The following is a 12,590-nucleotide window of genomic DNA, read 5'->3' as shown; positions in this document are numbered from 1 at the left end:
ATCAGGATGTCTAATTCTTTACAGAGGAATACCTAAGGACCCCCACCAACAATTTCCCTGTGACCTGATATACAAAGGTCTGGTGATTTCACTGGAGATTCAATGAGTAAGTGGCAGTGGAGTTGGGAGACTCAGCCCCAAAGAGGCTCCATTGTGTGCATACTTTCTGTTTCCTGACTCCCCTGAATGTTGCTTCCCCCCACCATAATGTAGACTCCATGAGACCAAATACTATGGTCCATTGTGGACTTGTACTCCCTGAGTCTAGGGCAGTGACTGGCTTATATAAGAGATGAAGTTAATAGGTGGAGAGTCAATGCTTGTCCCCATTAACATGTAAGGCTGTTTATTTTACAGATGAGGAAACTGAGTTCCAGAGGCTTAAGTGACACACACAACATCACACAGATAGGAAACCTCAGAAGAGGATTCAAACATAGGTCCTTTGTCTCTAGAGTTGGCACACATTCCACTGTTCTCTGTGGCCTTCCCCAGTGATTATCTCTATAGGATTGACTCTGAAATCTTTGTACACAGCCACAATCTCTCCTGATTCCCAGTCTTCTATCACAACCTGCCTGCTGGACATATCCACCTCAATGTCCCACAAACATTTCCAACTCATCATGTGCAAGCATTACTCAATTTTTTCTCCTGCCTCTTTCCTCCTATACATTTGCCTAATGTGAAAAAAATAGTTGTTAATAAGGCATTTCTTTCTCCCCCTACCCTACTCCAGGAAGTCCAGTTCTTGAGGAACTTCAGCAAACCTTATTTGGGACAAACACAAGGAGACAAAAGAAATGGAAATTGATTCTTTTGTGTAGCTCAGGGAAGTACTGATGGGAACAAATCACACCTAGATACTGGAATTTGCCTTTACCCTTCAGCAAGGGTCTTTCATATTTTTCTCCCTGAAGTCATCTGTAGAGTTCATTTTAATGGAGACCACCCTCAAATAATGTCAACCAATGGATTTGTATGATGCTAACAGATTAAATTTGATCAATGTATAATGACCCAACTCTATCAAAAAAGGATAAAAGACTTTTGGAAAAGGCCATGAGCTCTCTCTCTTGGCATGCACACTCTTTGACTCTGGGCTCTCTCTCTTAGGACAGTGGAGGTCTGATGACCTGAGATTGTGAGAAGTTTCTTTACTGCTATATAATATTATTAAATAATACAATCATGACTGCCAAAACTGTTCCAAATAGCAACTAATAAAAAAATGTAGTTTGGAAAGCCAGACAGGAGTATTCAAAACCTGAAGCTTCAAATTTTCATGTTCAATCAGTCTACTAGATAAGCATTTCTGTGTCTGCATGTCTGCCCATATTTTGGGTGTTTTGGTCCATGGGTGTTTCTGTCTTAAGTTTTGAGGAATTTCATTCTCAAACTGTCTGATTTTGCCTTCTAAATGTAATGGGGGAAATGCGGTACAGGTTGGGGTAGGGGTTGGGGTTCTTAGGAATTCCTCTTAAAGAATTACACCCTCTTGCACACAAAAGCAGTTAGAATAAGGTGGTAGTTTATTTAGGGCCAAGGGAAAGGAAGGGGAGGAGGGAAGGGAAACCGTGAAAGAAATCCATGGACTTCTCATGGGGAGATAGGCACAAGGCACGTGGCTCAGAGGTGCCAATCTCCTCGAACAGGAGACTGGAAGGTACTTTTATAGAGGACTTGTGAGGGGAAAATCCATCCTCTTCTCAATAATTCTCAGGAACTCAGCAGCGAGGTGACAAAGGCTTTATTTTCTTCTCATGAGAAGGAGGCACCCTAGTGTACAGCTAGTGGGTGCCCCAAAAGGGGGTTCGCAGGCCCTGTTTTATACCCTAGTCCCTAACGCGAATGGACCTTTCCCTTTTTCATCACTGGTCGGGGTTACAATCTACGCGCAAAAACTAGCTAATTGGAACGTAGTATTCCCACCCCTCTTCCTTGTATGGGCATAACTCAGGAGTGGACCTTATACTTCCTTATATGGACAGAACTCTGGAGAGGACCTAATTGAGACCAGGGCTCCTTGAACCATGTGACCTTGCTAACCTGAGGGGGAGGAGGGGATCTGAGACCTTTGTCCTACAAACAGGTCAGGGGAGTATGACTGACTGTTATATCCACATTGAGAGGAGACAATTACCCATTTCTCACAGGACTGATGGGGGTGGACCATCTGCCTGTGGAAAGTTCCTTTAGTGAGGGAGGACCATCCCCCACTGGCAGTGACTGGAGGAATTGGGTAAGGGGTGGCTATGGACCTCTCTTCAGGACACAAAGTCCGCAGCCACAACCAAATTTATCTCCCCAGGGTTAAGGGAGACCAGAATGGAGGGTGGAGATCGAAGCTAGCTCAGTCCGATTGATTTGGTTCTGCTTATCTCTCTAGGCGTATCTGTCCTCTGGTTTAGTTTCTCAAGGAGAAGATTCCTTGATGTGCCCCAGAGAACTTCTGAGGTGCTCTGCACCCCATGACACTTCCCCACTTCTCTATATATAAGGAAAGGGGATGAAGATTCTTCTGAAACTGCTTCATGCTGACCAGGGGTTGAGGAAATCATGGCACAAAGGAGGGGGAGGGGAGAGAAGTGGAGAAGGCCTGGAATGTGTGGAGCTGTGAGGGGCCCAGAGGATCCAGAGGCGACACGTAGGCACAGTGTCATGAATCCTTGAGCCTAGATGGAACAGACTTAAACAAAAAAAAAATTAAAACTGACCAGAGTAAAAATGAAAAGGGACTTTATCAGATCAGGAGTAAAGTGTGACTGCTTTTTTTTCCAGTGGAAGCTGGAAAGGCTGAATGCAGGACAGGGTATGGCCTGTTTTACCAGAGTTAAGTAATCAGATCAAAGCCTAGTTCTGTGAGGGGCAGTGTCTGTCTACATTAAGGGTCCTTTTATCCCATCCTCACTTTGTGCCTTGATTGAATGCTAGGACCTGATCGAGAGAGTAAGACAGAGGTCTCCCCAAAACCATTCCTAGGCTTGCCTCCTATGTCCAGCTTGGCCATGGGCCTGACAAGATGCTGGCCAGGAGAGTAAGCTGCAGAGCACTGGATTTTTGCTAAGCTGATCTCTTGGGTGCTGCCCTGGGGACAAAGAGGTAGGAGGGCAGGCCTCACCTTCCTGCAGTGTCCCCCACTTCTGTGTCCCGGTTTACTACAGCTGCCAGAATCTCGGCCAGCCGGAGTTCTGCTGGTAGCAGATGTGGTGATGGCTGCTGAGATTATAGAAGCTTGGTCTATGGAGCAGGCATGAGCCATCTTTTCTCTCTCTTTGGCTACTGCAAGGTCCCTGTTATTAAAAATCTTAAAAGCAATATCAAGGAGTTGTGAGGATGGGATCTGGGGACCCCAGTCTAACTTCTGGAGCTCTCTCCTAATGTCAGGAGCAGACTGGCTGATAAAATGAATATTGAGGACAGTTATTCCTACATCTCTTTGGGGGTCTAGGTTAGTATATTTCTTCAGAGAGTTGGCTAAGCGACTCATGAAGACAGCAGGATTTTTGTCATACCCCTGTGTTATCTCCCTCACCTTTCCATAATTGACTTGTTTCTTGACCCCCCTTCTCATTCCCTCAACTAGGCAGGTGACCATGTGGTTTCTACGAGCCCTGTCTTCCCTGTTATCATAGTTCCATCTCGGTTCTACAACTGGGACAGCTGTAAATCCAGGGACCCCAACCCAATTTCCAACCTGCGAGTGTTCATCCCCAACTTGTACCGCCAGGTCCCAAATCTGTTTTTTCTCATCAGGGGTACAATAGTTGGCAAGAATAATTTGCAAATCGGTCCAGGAAAGGTCAAATTCCAGTGTCACAGACTTAAAGCCATCTATGAACTTTGTGGGATTCTCTGAGTAACTCCCCAATTTCTCTTTAATCTGAGATAACCTGCTTATGGAAAAAGGAACATGCCTTAATGTTGTACCCTTCCCAATGGGAAATTCCCTTAATGGAAGCAGGGAAGCAGTGGGAGATGCTGGTAAGGACCTGGGTGAAGCTGGTTGGGGAGATAGCTCAGGTGGAGGCCAAGAGAAAAGATTGGGCGGAGGGCCCAGTGGGAGAGGGGTAACGTTCTTTGGCTGTGGAGTAGGTGGGGGAGGGGAAAAGGAGATGGCTGTAGGCAACTGCAGATTAGGTAAATCAGATGGGATCAGCTGCTGAATGGAAAAAACAAGAGAAATGGGAACGTATTAGAGTTCCCACAGATGGTAAATGGGGTAGAGCAGGATAGAGGGATACTGACATCCACTCCCTATGTGGCACAGGGAATTGGTTCTGAGATCAGCTGGTGGGCAAGGGTAGGTCTCAGTCATAGAGTGATATGACAGTGTTTGACCCATAGGTACAGAAGCAGGCGGGGAAGAAGAAGTGAAATGAGAAACAGGTATCTGAAGCTAGCTCAGTCCGATTTGGTTCTACTTATCTCTCTAGGCGTATCTGTCCTCTGGTTTAGCCTCTCAAGGACAAGATTCCTCAGTGTGCCCCAGAGAACTTCTGGGGTGCTCTGCACCCCATGACATAAGCATGTAGATGAGGGAAAGGGCCTTCTGAGAGAATTATTGCTTTTTGTCTTAACAAGTCAGACCCAAATCTGTTTACAGAATAAGTTCGTAAGGGGATTTTTGTTAGGTTATCTATGTAGAAAAGGCACTTTTAAGTTAAAGACATATAATAGAGGCCAAACTAAGTACGGAAAATGTATGTCAGAGAACCCCCTTTAAAAACTTCTAGTAGAATGGGATAAAGGTATTTTAGCAGTCAAATCAGGAAGGAAAAAGCAGCAGCTTATTTATCTCTGTTATATCTCATATAAAACTTACTTTAAGTTATCAAGGGAACCTTTGTGGCTTAAATAAGGTACTTTTAATTTTCAAACACTGAGGGATTTTAAATTATTCATAGGAAACAGAGCTCCCAATGAATAGATTTATTGGTATCTCTGGAGCAGATTAACCTACTGGGAGACCATGCCTGGGAACTGGTGCCCAGCTTCTCCCCCAGCCTCCCAACTCAGACCTTGTCAGATGGGCTTCCACCCTCCCAATCTGCCTCACCTCCCACTAGGAACTCTTCTGCTCCTCCAGGATCTCCCCAGACTCACCTTCCTCTCCCCTCACCTTTTCTAGACCCTTACCCCATGTATTTCCTGCCCTGTCCTCCATTTCATCACCCCTTTCTACCTGCTTTTTATGGCTTCTCACCTGATTATCCTCATCCCTCCTTGGTCCCCTCCCCCTCTTCAGCTGCTGCATTTCCTCCCTCCTCCTGCTTCTCTAGCCATGATGCCCTGCCCTGCCTCTGCTGCTGAGATCATGGAGGCAGTGGCCCCACCCCTTCCTCTGCCTCCATTTCCCTCCCTGAGGCTGGGGCTCAGCCCCACTGCTCCTGAAGTGACCGCACCTCTTCCTTTTCCTGCCATGGCTGAGACGATATCTCTGACTCCACTCCTTACCCTGCAGCTATTTGGGTGAAGGCCCTAGATCCCTGTACTTTGGTTACTCTGCACCCAACACCCCCATGGCTTCACCAGCTGAGGGGCCATCTTTTAATATGTACCCTGCCTGCTCCCAGTCTCCCATTGTATCTTCTAAATCAATCGTTTTAAATGGCATATTATATTTTTATTAATATTTTAGACATTTCACAATTTTATTTTAATTTGAGTCAGATTGTAGTTGGGAGAATTGCTAAGCTAATGGCTGTGAGTTTGCCACCTCTACTTTAGAAAGGCTCACCTGAGCTAAGGTTTTTTATTATTATTATACATGTGTAGTGATGCAAAACATTTCCATATTTATCTGATTGTGGGGGCAAAAACAGACAATAAAACTCAAGAAAAATAAACTAAAAAAAGTATGCCTCAATCTGTATTCAGACAACATCAGTTCTTTCTCTGGTGATGGATCACATTTTTCACCACAAGTCCTTCTGAGTTGGTCTTGGATCATTGCATTGCTGAGAATAGCCAAGTCATTCACAGCTGAACATCTTACAATACTGCTCTTACTTTGTACACAGTGCATGTCACTTTCATCAGCTCATGTAAATTTTCCAGGTTTCATTAAGAGCATGCTGCTCACCATTTCTGAGAGAATTAAATGTGCCCTCATCATTCCCTCCTCTTGGCCACAAGGGGGCACAAGTGACCTCTAGGTTTTAACCTAGAATATAGTAGGCTGAAATTCACCTAGAGCAGATCTTCTTTTTAAGGGTTTCTGGTTGGTTAGGGTAACATTTCCACCTGAATAAGATGGTTTACGTGGGGTAAATTTTGGGGCTAGGTCAGTAATGTCTTTCAAAGACTGCCTGTAAAACCTACAAGAGGTTATTTCTGAGTGAGGAAATAGAAAAAAAACCTTTTTTTTTTTAGTGAGGCAATTAGAGTTGTGACTTGCCCAGGGTCACACAGCTAGTAAGTGTTAAGTGTCTGAGGCTGAATTTGAACTCTGGTACTCCTAACTCCAGGGTCGGTGCTCTATCCACTGCGCTACCTAGCTGCCCCATGAAAAAAAATCTTAATCTGAATTAATAATTGGTTATTAATATGAGAGATATAACCATTTCTCTCAGATCTAACAAAAGGGACCCATGTCCATCAAAGATCCTGGGCAGGTTCTTTGGAGCCCAAGAGCCTTAGGTCACCAAAGTTGGGTGTCTGTGATTTGAACCAATAGGAAGAAGGTGTGATGTTTTAAAATCTATATTGTGGTTGCCTTAAATTAGAAGCTTTAGCACCAGTCTTTGGGCATTAAACATTTATTAAAGCATACAGGTATCCACATGGAATTCAGAAAGTTAAGAAAAGGCATATCTAGCCTGGAGTTCCAGCCTGGTTGGGTTCTTCCTCAAGTCCTCCATCAGGAGCCTGCTTCAATCAGGAACTCTCCTGCAAGTTGAGTTCACAGTCTAGCTTCTGAGAACAATATCTTCTTTTTTAAAATTAATTAATTAATTAATTAATTAATTTATTATTATTTTTATTTATTTATTTATTAGGGCAATGAAGGTTAAGTGACTTGCCCAGGGTCCCACAGCTAGCAAGTGTTAAGCGTCTGAGGTCAAATTTGAACTCAGGTCCTCCTGAATCCAGGGCCAGTGCTTTATCCATTGTGCCACCTAGCTGCCCCCTGAACAATACCTTCTTAAGGGCTAGCCAGGTGTCCAGTCAACTTGAAGTAGGCTAATCAGAAGTCAATCACTCTCACTTGATTCAATTAGTCTAGATTAATCTTCAGGTGGGCCTTTGAGTATCTGCTAAATCCCATTATTTCATCACAAAGGCAAGGGAGCACTTTTCCCATGAAGAGGACATTCTTGGACTGCTTTGGAATGCTACTGGGAATGAGGTCTTGCTAGGGGGGTGTGAGTTCATTCCAGACTCCCAGGACACCACCCCCATCTGAAACTACCAAAGCTCCACACCCAAGACAAAGCCTCAGCCTTCCAGGAACAATAGAATTGCTCAACAACGCAGCAGCTAAAGAAAGCCCCAGTACATGCTGGGGATTGGCCCTCTTGAGCTTAATCTCACTGTAACAGGCCTCAGTTTTCTAGCCATCCTGCAGTCAGGGGGTGCAGTGGTTAGAGATTGGTATGAGGAGTCAAGAAGGCCTGCTTTCCATTCCTGTCTCTAATGCTTACTAGCTGGGTGACCCTGGGCATGTTCCACAACCTATCTGTATCTCAGTTTCCTTCTCTGTAAAGTAGAGATGATAAGAAGACCTCCTTTAAAGGTGTCACATATAGGCAAGAATAAATGAGTTAACCCAAGTCAAGAGCTATGTGAACCATGAAGCTCTATGGAAAAGCTAAATGCTGGCTACCCATCAGGGGCCTGTGCCCCCTCCACCCCTCAGCTTCATTGGGGCTGAGGAATCAGGTGGGATGGGAGAGAGGGGAGACAATGAGGGCAGGAGGCCTCTCCTAAGGAGCCACTACTCAAGCCCAACTTCTGCATGAAGTCTTTTCTGCTGCCTCCAACCTACAGCTGTGAAGGCCTTCTCCTCCCCATATTACCTGGCAGGTCTGTCTGTATACTTATGTACCTGGGTTTCTCTTGTCTCCTCTCACAGGAAGGGATAGAGCCAAATCAAAGTCCTGAAGCCCAAGATGGAAGGTGGGAGGGTGTCCAGAGCCACAGGTAGAAGAGAATCCCCTTCCTTGCACACCCCTAAAACACTTCACCTTGAAATTCAGCCCAAAATACACCCTGGAAAGTGCCCTTCAGAGGAAAAAGGTCATTCCTTGTGCCAGCATCAAATTTCCCTTGAACCCTGAGTCTGCTTTGAAAGAACCAGAAGACAGCAACACACAGGCAGTTACTGGGGATGTTGAGACCAAGAAGCATCTGAACAAACAAGTCCTAAAAGGCTCCATGAGCAAGAGCAACTCATAACTCTGGTGTGATATAGAGAAGAAAGCCCAGGACCAGCTTCCCTTGGACATTGGGTATGGCCAACACAATGGGATCATCCAAACTACATCCATCTCCTGTCCTCCTACAGTAAAATCTTTCAGTTAAAAAAACAAAAACCAAAACCAAAAAGTAATCAAGCAGGATGAAAGATGATTAAGAACAGGATTATCTCCTAAAGCAGAAGAAGCATAGCAGGGTAAAAACAGGTTAAAGAAAGCTAGGCAAGAAATCTACTTAAGTCAAGTCTTCCCAAGACAATATACTGATTGAAAAGGAGGACAATGAGTTGAAGAAAGTGGGAAAAGATCTGTAAAAATGATAGTAACAAGAACAATAGACCCATCACACTTGGCCTATAACATCACCCACCAAACTGTGCTTGTAGGGAGGTAGAAATTGTACTGAGGCAAACAGAGATAGGAAAAGCACCTTGATTAGACCAAGTATGTACAAAGGAGACCTATACTGAAGGAGACAAACTGAGAGGACATGTTGGTATGGCTATGCAAAGTGCCTGAAAGATGGATACATACCAGATTCAGATTTGTTTAATAACAATGATAATGATTGGTAGCATTTATGTTGTGTTTTAAAGTTTACCAAACACTTAAAATATTTCATTTAAATTTTTTTATCAATGAAAGGAGGCTGAGAAAAGTTCAACCAAGGTGATCACTGTCCCACTGATACAATTTAATCCAAGAAACATTTATTAAGCACCTACTATGTGCCATGCACTGAGATAAGCACTGGTGATACAAAAAGATAGAATCTATCCTCAAGGTGCTTACAATCTAATGGGAGAGACAACATGTAAAAAAATTAAACAAACCAAGTTATAGATAAGAAAAGAAGGAAATTGAGAGAGCCCTAGAATTAAAAGTGTTAGGATAAGCTTCTAGAAGAAGGTGGATTTTAATTGGGGCTTAAAGGAATCCAGAAAGGGGCTGCTTACAACCACTGTAATAATGCAAGAGAGTTTTCATTTTTGGTAATTAATGAGGAATCCTGCTCTTGGTAGTATAGTGGACTTGGTATCAAGAAGGCCTGAGTCAGAATCTTAACTTAGACACTTATCAGCTGTCACACTTTAGGCAAGGAGTTTAACATTCTGAGGGGCAGTGGCTGGAGCACTGGATTGCAGTCAGGAAGACATGAACAGAAATCTAGTCTTAGGCAATTATTAGCTGAGTGTCTCTACACGAGTTGATTTACCTTTCTCTGACTCAGTTTCCTCATCTATAAAAATGGGGTAATAATAATAACACCTCCTACCCAGGATTATTGTAAGGATCAACTGAGACATGTAAAGCATTTTGCAAAACATAAAGCTCTATATAGATTCTGGCTCTTAGTATTGTTGTTGATATAATTTTTGTAATATATCTGTTTATTGTGAACTCTGTAGTTAGCTCTTCTCAGCAATACAATGATCCAAGACTATTCTAAAAGATTTATGAAAAGGGCTATCCACTTGCAGAGAAAGAACTTTCCATGGGTTTTTTTGTCTTTGTTTTCTTTTTTGTTTGTTTTTGTTTTTGTTTTATATTTTTTGTTTAGAATTTTATTTTCCAAATTACATGTAAAAGCAAATTTTGACATCAATTTTTAAAAACTTTGTGTTCCAACTTATCTTCCTCCCTCCCTTTCCACCCCCAACCCCAAGAACTCAAGCAATTCAATGTAAGTTGTACATGAATATTCATGGAAAATGTCTCTATATTAGCTAGGTTGTGAGAGAAAACAGATAAAAACAAAACTTCAGATTAAGGAATTGTAAAAAATAGATGTGTTTCAGTCTGTTTTCAGATATGATCAGTTCTTTCTCTGTAGATGTACTGCAATTTTCATAAGTCCTTCAGAGTTATATTGTATCATTGCCTTGCTGAAAATAACCACATGCTTCCCAGCAGATCATCTTACACTATTGCTGTTATTTTGTATGCAGTACATTTCTCTCTGCTTCAGTTCATGTAGGTCTTTCCAGGTTTTTTCTGATAGTATCCTGTTCATCATAACTTATATAGTACCTTTAACTTGACAAAGAATTTTCTTCACAATAGCCCAGCAGAATAGGTACCATAGGTTTGGATCCCTGCATCCTCCTGACTTCCCTGGTTCCCTTAAAGCCCCCTATAATCTCACTTCCCACAGGCAGCCTTTCCTGACCCCCATTAATTCGAGGGCCTTCTATTGACTGTTTCCAATTTTTCCTAGATATATCTTGTTTGTATATAGTTGTTTGCATATTGTCTCTCCCATTAGACTGTAAGCTTCTCGAGGGCAGGGACTGTGTCTTATTTTTGTATCCCCATTGTGTGGCTTGAAGTTGGCACTTACTGTATGTTCATAGATTGATGGCATTAGGTGTATGCAGTGAAAGAAAATCAGGTTGGGAGTCAAGGCTTCTTTGCTTCAGATATCAGAACATCCACATGGTCATGCTAATATTAAGCCACAAGCGGGGAGGGAGGCGGGGTGTCTGATCACTTTAAGGGCCTCAGCTTGGCCAAATAGAGAATCCAAACCAAACAGTCTAAGTCCCCTGGGCAACGCTTCTTGCTCACTGGTCTGTTTGAGATCATGGCAGCTGCTTCCTCCTTGGTTCATCCCATCTGGCAAACTCTGAGACATCCCTCCCAGCTTCCCTTAGCTCTTCCTCTCTTTGTGACAGCATCCACAAGCTGAGGCCTCAGATTCAAGTCAATAAGAAGAGTGTAGGACATCCAGGAATGGGCAGTCGTTTTGCATGAAGCCCTTGCTCCTCCCCAGATAGGACTTGGGGCGAGGATATAAGAGCATCTAGGAGGGCTCATCATGCAGAGCTCTTGGGGAAACCTCATCTGTGGCCTGGCCTTGTGGCTTCCCCATGACCCTCACCGTTTGCTCAGGTCAGGGCCCCTAATAGAGTCTTTCAGGAGCGCCTTCTTCACTTGGATTCCACCCCTTTCCCTCTAGTACCAAGGCCCCTCTTTTATCACTAATGAGATATTGTGTTTCCAGGTTCCCTGTCCCAGCCTGTGATGGCCCAGTTACCCACAGTATCCCCATCCCTAGGGATGATAGCCAAGCTAACCTGTGTCCTGAGCAGAGCTTCTAGTGGATATTCTATCTCCTGGTACCAGCAGAGGCTTGGGAATGCTCCATGGTATCTGATGGATGCTTTCAGTAACAGAACCTATACCAGGAAGAAAGGCCAACCTGATTGTTTTACTGATATTGATCATCAGTGGAAGCAGGTATTGATCATCAGTGGGATCATCTTTGCAAAAGGTTTTTGTATTTTGAGCACAGGGTGGGCCACCTGCCAGCCATGATAAAAAGGCCAGGGTTGGGTAAGCAGGCAATTTTCAGGGCACTTTTTCAAGTCCTTTTTTCACGAGGAGGTGAGCATTGTGGTCATTAAAAGGCTGCTCAGACAACTGGGGGCCTGCAATATCCCATTGCTGATTGCAGTGAGAAGACAGTATGGCCTGGGCTGCCTATGTGCAGGATTGTGACAACAGCTCCCCATGTATCTGGTGCAGATACAGCTACTTTGTCACTTGCCTGTCACTACAGGCATTTGAGATATGTAAGAAATGGCAAAATGGTACAGCTGATGTCTTCTGAGGCAGAGGCATGACACAGTCTAATGGCAGGACAGAGCCAAGACAACTGGGGATTCCAAAAAAAGAACTAATACTGATTAAACATAGATTGAAGCGTGTTATTTTCAGCTTATTTCTTTCATTTTTTCCATTTATTTTAGTTCTCTCATACAAAAGGATTAATATGGTAATGTTTGACATATTTGCACATGTATGGGCTATATCTGATTGCTTACCACCTCGGGTAGGGGGGTGGGGAAGGAGGGATAGAATTTTGTACTAAAAATTTCAAATAAAAATGTTGATTATAAAAAAAAAAGACAACTGGTGATGGCTCAAGTGCAGTGATTGTCATTAGTATCTTCAAAGTGTGACTGAGCTCTAAGGCTCCACAGCAATTCCTTGATCTGCCTTCATGACCATTGTAACAAGTTGTTCTCATGCACCCATTGCAACAGAAAACATATTCACATGCTAGGGGTAGAGCACCACCTCCTCAAGTCACCAATGTGTTTGAGGCCCCCTGGTTACCCCCAAACTGGCTTTGCCCATCTGCTGAAATGCTTTATGAGGCTACAG

General features: G+C 43.6%; 1 protein-coding gene across 2 annotated transcripts in view; it reads right to left on the bottom strand.

Annotated features, from left to right (window-relative positions):
- Positions 1-12,590, bottom strand: part of LOC122733853 (immunoglobulin lambda-1 light chain-like) — a 773,472-nt gene that overhangs the window by 572,870 nt on the left and 188,012 nt on the right. The gene's annotated exons all lie outside the window — the stretch shown is intronic.

This window comes from Dromiciops gliroides, chromosome 1 (assembly GCF_019393635.1).
Source record: "Dromiciops gliroides isolate mDroGli1 chromosome 1, mDroGli1.pri, whole genome shotgun sequence".
NCBI lineage: Eukaryota > Metazoa > Chordata > Mammalia > Microbiotheria > Microbiotheriidae > Dromiciops > Dromiciops gliroides.
This window is presented reverse-complemented; position numbering and strand designations above follow the sequence as displayed.